Raw genomic sequence first — 7,629 nt, 5'->3', positions numbered from 1 at the left:
TGAATGAATGCTTAATGATATAGAAAATCAATTGGACTGTCTAATAGTTTTTTTTGGATTTTCTCTAGATTTGTAAGCTATGATGCACGGACACGGACACAGTGACACGGACACGACACGACACGGACACGGGACACGGCTTTTTTTGAAAATATAGGACACGGGTACGGCGCGGACACGGCAATACATTTTTTTATTCTGTTTGATTTAGAGCGCTTTGTCACTATGCTTGGTAGCATTGCAGTGTTATGCTTGAGAACACAGCGTAGCCAGAAATCGCTGCGACAGCATTGGAGCCTCTGTTCTATAGTAATTCTAAATTCAACATGCGGTGTTGGGCCGGAGTAGTTAACCTACTAATGGATTGGTTATGATTCATTTCATTTGCACGTTCAATTCTTCGATTTTCTCATCTGTCCTTTCTTCTTTTTGCTTTGCTCTTCGACTTTGCCTCCTCCGCCGCTAGGGGTGTTCTTCGGTTGTTCTCCGCTATTCATTGCTATTTGAATTTTGAGAGTTATTTTGAACAAGTCGCTAAATAACTCCTTCGCCTCCTTTGATGATCATGTTCCTTCATGTCGCGTCCAAAGTCACACATCCTCATCGTTCTTTTATTGGATTATATGGAATAAAGACAACGGGAGATTGATTGTTGTGAAGGTATCGATTATTCTTCCTTTCGCACGCTTCTTCATCCAAATCCAATAAATTTGCTGAACTCCCGAATTTAGTAAATCCGGGATTTACAACAAAAGGGGAAACAGAAGATTTAACTTGCTGTAAGAAAAACTAGTGACATACATGAATTGTATGCTTCTTTGGCATACGTGAATTGTATGCTTTTTTATTCTCTGCACCCTAATATGATACATAAAATCCAATCAATATGACTTTGTATTCTAAAGAATTTAGGGAAAGAATCAGAACATGCAGAGCACAATTTGGTCAAGATGGATAAACTAATACAATAGTTTTGAGAATAGTTATATAATTCTGATAAAACTAGTGATTATTCTGTTGACCCCTATACCTTCAACCATGCAAAAAAAGACTCAAACTGGTGAATAAAGCGATACGCGCCTCAGCGACGCACGTCACTTGAAGGGTCAAACGACCTATGATTGCCAAACGGATGACATCATTGTGATCAAGACGTCGAATTCTGCTATGTCGGGGCCCCTCGCAGTCGAACCGGATGAGATCGGTCAAAAGGGATGACCGACACCCATTGCTGTCGATAAGGATCGACAAACAAACTTCATCGTTGCGTATGGAACATTGTCAACCTCTGAAAACTGTATTATGTTTATTCAATTTGAAGCATCCATATTGGAGGCACGGATATCGAGGCAATAGCACAAATTTCGAGAAAAATTAACCTTGTCGTTGTCCAAATGATCTGTTCGTGAAACAGATTTATCCATTGGGATCAGAATAATGCAAATACTTAAGAACTACATTTTCTATATTAAATTTGGATCATCCGGAGTGGTGACACGAATTTCAAGACAAAACAAGCATATCAATGAAATTAGCCTTGTCGGTGGCGAAACGATGTCGGATCGACAAACGGATTGTGTCATTGCAACCGGAACATCAACAATATTCTAAATGCATTATTAATTCATCCAATTTTGATTGTTCGGCTAATTTGACACGTTAAACAAGGCAAAATGCACGTGAATCGAGAAAACACGCAAATCGGAATGCTTTCAGATTGATTGGAACATGGCTGTCAACCTAATTAATGTTATTACTAATTATGGTAGGACATTATTAACATTGCCAATTGATCTTATAAAAAATGGGAAGTCAAACAAAAAAAATCTCATCTCAATTAATTTTTATGTCGTTCTGTCGAAGGAAAATCCCCAAAATCCCGCTGTCGACCGTCTACTCTTCGGAAATCCTTCTGAAACGCTGTCGTTCTACACTGGCAATGCAGTCGTTTTGATTAAATCCCATTCTAGCTATTAAGAGGAGGCCGGACAAAATCTTCCCATTTTTTTTACGAGCTCCAGCTACCTATTTGCAACCTCCAATCCCTAGTCGAAAATATCACTAGGATCCATTCTCAAATAATCTCATGTCATTAAAGACGCGGTACGTGTCCTCTAACCGACAGTTTTATCGCCAAATAGCACTGCAGGATAAGCAGTTATGACCCGGGGCCCTCTGAACCGAGTGGTTTTGCCGTCAAATGACACTACGAAATACCGATTATGGCAAGATCCAATACACTGCTTAGTGGCATCAAATTCTTGAGATATGAATTAATAGGATATGATTGATAGGGCATAAAAGCCCTTTGTTAGCTAAGGTGGATTTAAATTTGTTCCCTTAGACAAACACTCACCCCAGGTCTACAAGGTACCCTTGGACGAAGCAACCCATGGCTGTCGATAAGGATCCTTCTGCCAGGTTGGGTCGACTACCTCCTCTGACTAAGTAGACTAAGGACCATGATGACCCGAGACGACGGAACCATGGGATCTTGATCATGTCTATCATCCATTCCCCCACCATTCGCTTTAAGTGCAAGATGGTGCAATATTCAATTTTAAATATCAAATCTCCAAATCTTCCAAACCTTAAATTCCTAAATTCCAAATGTCCATTGCTTCTACTATACGTCTGATACTACATATCTATGGATATAATGTATCTAATTGACGACTAGCCTTAATCGAAAGTTCTCTCTTATTATTGGGAGGGGTAATTAACTATAGGGGCTTGTGCTGATAGGAAACCAGAACTTAGATCATAAAGTCCTCGCATAATGAGGGCAAAATCTTTAGGTAGTATCTTATATACAAACCCATCTACCTTCCAAAATTTACCCCAGAACTTAATCCGTAAAACTCCATCGTCGAAAAGAAAAATCAAACACGTGCGGCGGAGGCCGGGGCCAAATTTTCAGAGCCCATAAATTTCTGGCGACTCTGCTGGGGATTGGTTTCTCTTTCCATCTTTGGTTGGTCGTCTAAATGCAATAGTAGTAGTAAAAAAATGATAATATTGATCTCTATACTGTGAACATCAAGATGTGACACTTGATCCCTATGTCCAAAAAAGCCGTTAAATAAAAGTCCCAATAGAGGTAAAGCATCCATCTATGATGATGATGAAGCAAATAAAGAATCAAGATATGTACGGTGAGCATCGGGGTGTGACACTTATACAAAAGGTCCCGACATAAAATAAAACAATGGATATCTATTTCTCTAGTAAACTATATTCAAAAGAATGGTGTAACATCTAGTATGTACCCCTAGAGATCTGCCATTAAAGAAATTAATCAAAAGTAGGTCCCAAAGGTGGCCCCTACAATAATGCTCTCGATGGTCGACACCTTGAAGAATCCTTCAAGAAATCCCATTACTTTTTAAATATAACCTCTCAGGCTAAAGAAGATCATCGTCCGACTTCATCAGTGACGTTCTTATCAAAGTGCAAGCAGAGGAAATGAAAGGGATTCTCTGTGAATTTAGGGATTGCTTTGCCTGGACATACGCTGAGATGTCTAGCTTATCCCCTGATGTGGCGATTCACATATTAGTCATCAAGCCAGATGCCGCAGCTATCAAGCAAGCTTCAAGGAGAATGATATTAGAGATTGAAGAAAAGGTGATTGCAAAGCCAAAGAAGCTCATAGAGGCAGGCTTCATTTGGGAAGAAAAATATGCTGGGTGGATCGCCAATATTATCCAGGTGAAGAAGAAGAATGGTCAGATTCGTATATGTATCGATATTTGGGACCTCAATAAGGCGTACCGAAAAGATGATTTTCTGCTCCTGGTATCAGAACTTCTAATTGATATTACTTTCAACTATAATAAGTTCTCCTTCACGAAAGGATTGTCAGGATACAATCAAATCAAGATGGCGATTGAAGATGAAAATCATATATTATTCAGAACACTTATAGACATATTTTACTACACAATCATGCCTTTCGGCCTAAAGAACATTAGTGCCACCTATTAATGGGTAATGATACGTATATTTGATAAGCTAATACATCAAAAGATCGAGTATTATGTTCATGGTGCTGAGGAAACCAATCATCCCTCAAAAAAATGGTGGCAAATTTGTATCCAATTGGGAGGGCCCCTTTGTTATTGAGAAGGTGTTTCAAGGAGGAGCTTATCAGTTATTCGACCTGGAGGGTTAGAGACCTATGCCGCCAATCAACGATCAATATCTAAAGAAATACCACGCATAAAATTGCCCAAGAAAATGCTATGTATTTCATACACGTTTATATGTAATACATTTTTATTTTGAAATTCTCGTGTAGCAAGAATGGATTTCAAAATCCCCCCGTCATACTAAGGCCATTTTAAATATTTATTCAGGTCAACATCGTGCTGCGTGCCAAGATTCCCGAATAAATATTTAAAATCTTGAAATATAAAGCCTATCCAAAATCTTCCTACAAGATAGGGGGCATTTTAATTATTTATTTGGGTTAATATCGTGCTATGCACCGAGATCCCCAAATAAATATTTAAAATCTCAAAATTTCAAATTTATTCTATCATAAAATGTCCCTGCGAGATAAGGGGGCATTTTCAATATTTATTCGGGTTGACATCGCGCTACATGCCGAAATCCCCGAATAAATATTTAAAATTGTCAATATAAATATTATTTTATGCTCAAGAATATAACAAAATTTTCTTCAAAGTGTATGTGGGTGATTTTCCTAAAAGTTTGTGACAACATTTCTTCAAGTGTACCAAAATTTCAAGTCAAAAAGGAAACTTTTATGATTATGCACTCTAACAAGTTGAGCCTGAGTAGCTTGAAGTCTTCCAATAGCCTGAAGCTTAAAGTTCGGATGAGTGTAAGAGGCCAGATCCAATAAGCTCACATATGGCCGGATCGCTGACAGCTCCGTCTACTCAACACGCCAGAAGAAAGACCGTAATAGCGAAACCCCCACTTCATCAACCCGTTAGTAGGGACTGCAAGAAGAATGAAGGCTAATTTCACTCGATGAGTTCTATTAGTCGTAGTCCACAAGACTCCTAATTAACCAGAGAATCAAAGTTCCAGTGGAAAGGATGAGTCATGAGCAATTACAAATGCCCGTAGAATTCAAATCTGTAACCACAAAGGATGACTTCGAATCTACCAACTTTAGCATATTCAGCATTGGGAAGCGTATCTCCCATAGCTTAAGTCTGAAGCCTGAATGGGTGTAAAAGGCCGAATCTAATAAGCCCAAATATGATTGGATTGCTGGCAGCTCTGTCTACTCAATACACCACAAGTAAGGCTACAGTAGAGGAACTCCCATTTCAGTAACTAGAGGATGAAGAGCTATCAAATCTTAGCTCACCTAATCTAACAAGCTTATGTGACTCAGATTGAAGCCTCCTCAAGTGATTAAGGATCAGGATTCTACTGATATTTGATATTATCAATCAAATCTAAAACCTACATATTTTCCAATAAGTCCGTAGTACAAAGCACAGGACTGGAAAAAGTCAAAATCCCTAAAATTCGAGCTAAAATTACAACCACTAACCCCAATTAGTGGCCACGATGATAACGTTCACAACCACTCTCAGAGATAGAGACATTTTAAATATTTATTTAGATTGACAACGTGCTATGAATCTAGATCACCAAATAAATATTTAAAATCTAAAAAAAAATCAAATTTATTATGCTCTGGAATGCCCCTGTGAGATAGGGGCATTTAAATATTTATTCGGTTTGACATCGCGCTGCATGCCGAGATCCCCAAATAAATATTTAAAATCTCAAAATTTCAAATTTATTCTACTATAGAATGTCCATGTGAGACAGGGAGTATTTTAAATATTTATTTGGGTCTACATCGCGCTGCATGCCGAGATCCCCGAATAAATATTTAAAATTATGAATACAAATATTTTTTCATACTGAAGAATACAACGATTTTTTTTTTAAAGTATATGCAGGTGATCTTTCAAAAGTTTAAGATATCATCTTCTTCATTGTACCAAGGTTGAAAAGTCAAGAAAGTGATTTTTATGACTACACACTCCAACAAATTAAGTCGAAACAGTTTGAAGTCTTCCAACAGCCTGAAACTTAAGGTTTGAATGGGTGTAAAAGACCGGATCCAACATGCTTAAATATGACCGGATCGCTAGCAGCTTCATTTACTCAACAAGCCATAAGAAAGGTCATAGTAGCGGATCCCCCACTTCTTCAACCCGTTAGTAGGGACTGTAGGAAGTACCAAGGTTCAAGTGATCGTAGTCTACCAAGTTCTCCTAATTGTTCGGAGAATCAAAGTTCCAGTGGAAAGGAAGAGTCGCGAACAACTATCGAATGCTTGTAGGCTCCAAGTCTTCAACCACAAAGAAAAACTCTAAATCTACCAACTTCAGTAAAATCAGCATTTGGGAAGCACATTTCCCATAGCTCAAGTCTGAAGTCTGAATAGGTGTAAAAGGTCGGATCCAACACGCCCAAATATGACCGGATCGCTGGCGGCTCCATCTACTCAACATGCCATAAGAAAGGCCGTAGTAGAGAAACCCCCATCTCAACAACCAGAGGACCAAGAGCTATTAAATCCTAGCTCTTCCTATTTGATGAACTCAAGTAACTCAAATTAAAGTCTCCTCAAGTGATTAAGGATCAAGATACTACCCGCATTTGGTACTATCGATCGAATCCAAAACATGCAAATCCTTCAATAATTCTGCAAAGCACAAAGCGAGGATCGAAGAAATTTTTATTCAACAAGTCCATCAAAACACAAAGCAAAGGACCGAAGAAATTATCCTAAAGTTCACACAAAACCTAAGGCTGGACTAAGTGGATTCTGTCATCAATAAGCCTGTTATTCACAAAGCTCTGGACCGATGACTTTCTGTCATGATCCGACCCGATCCGGGACGGATCCCGCTCGCACCGGGTCGCGACACGGAACGAACAGACTGACCAGGATCTGGTTATGGAATTTGGTTCGGAACTGAATCTTCCAAATAATTAAACTCAACAGACACACAAACACAGAGCTACTATGAATCCTCAAACACAACGGAACAAAACATCTATCTTTTTCTTTCTTTTCTTTTCCTCAAAACAATCATCTACAAATACAGTACATGGCTTTTAACCAGAAAGAAAGACAACAGAAAAGCCATGACTGTACAAAAATCAAAAGTACAAAACAATACCTATACTGATCAGACTCCGAAATCTATTCCTGGACTTCCTTCCCTTTCCCAGAACTTGAAAACCACCAGAAAACAAGAGTGAGCTCAACAGCTCAGCAAAGCAACAAACCTCCAATCAAAATTCTCAGATCCAAACCCAAATACATCAGGACCAAAATCCAATCAGAAATCGGAACAGAATCGTATCTCAAATCAGAACAGAATCAAATCAGAACTTATACGGATATATATCAAACAAGAATCAGAGTCGTACAGATCAGATCACCTCAGAATACAAATCAGAACAGAATAAATCAACAGAGTCAGAATCGTACAGAAATCAAAAATTCAGATCATATCAGAACAGAACTGAACGGAACAGATATCAAAAACAGATCAGATCAGACAGATCACATCAACAGAATCAGAAATCGGAATTGCAGATCATATCGCATCAGAATAA

This window comes from Dendrobium catenatum, unplaced genomic scaffold, assembly GCF_001605985.2.
Source record: "Dendrobium catenatum unplaced genomic scaffold, ASM160598v2 fragScaff_scaffold_716, whole genome shotgun sequence".
In the NCBI taxonomy this organism is placed as follows: Eukaryota; Viridiplantae; Streptophyta; class Magnoliopsida; order Asparagales; family Orchidaceae; genus Dendrobium; species Dendrobium catenatum.
The sequence above is the reverse complement of the archived record's forward strand: the minus strand, read 5'-3'. Positions refer to the sequence as shown.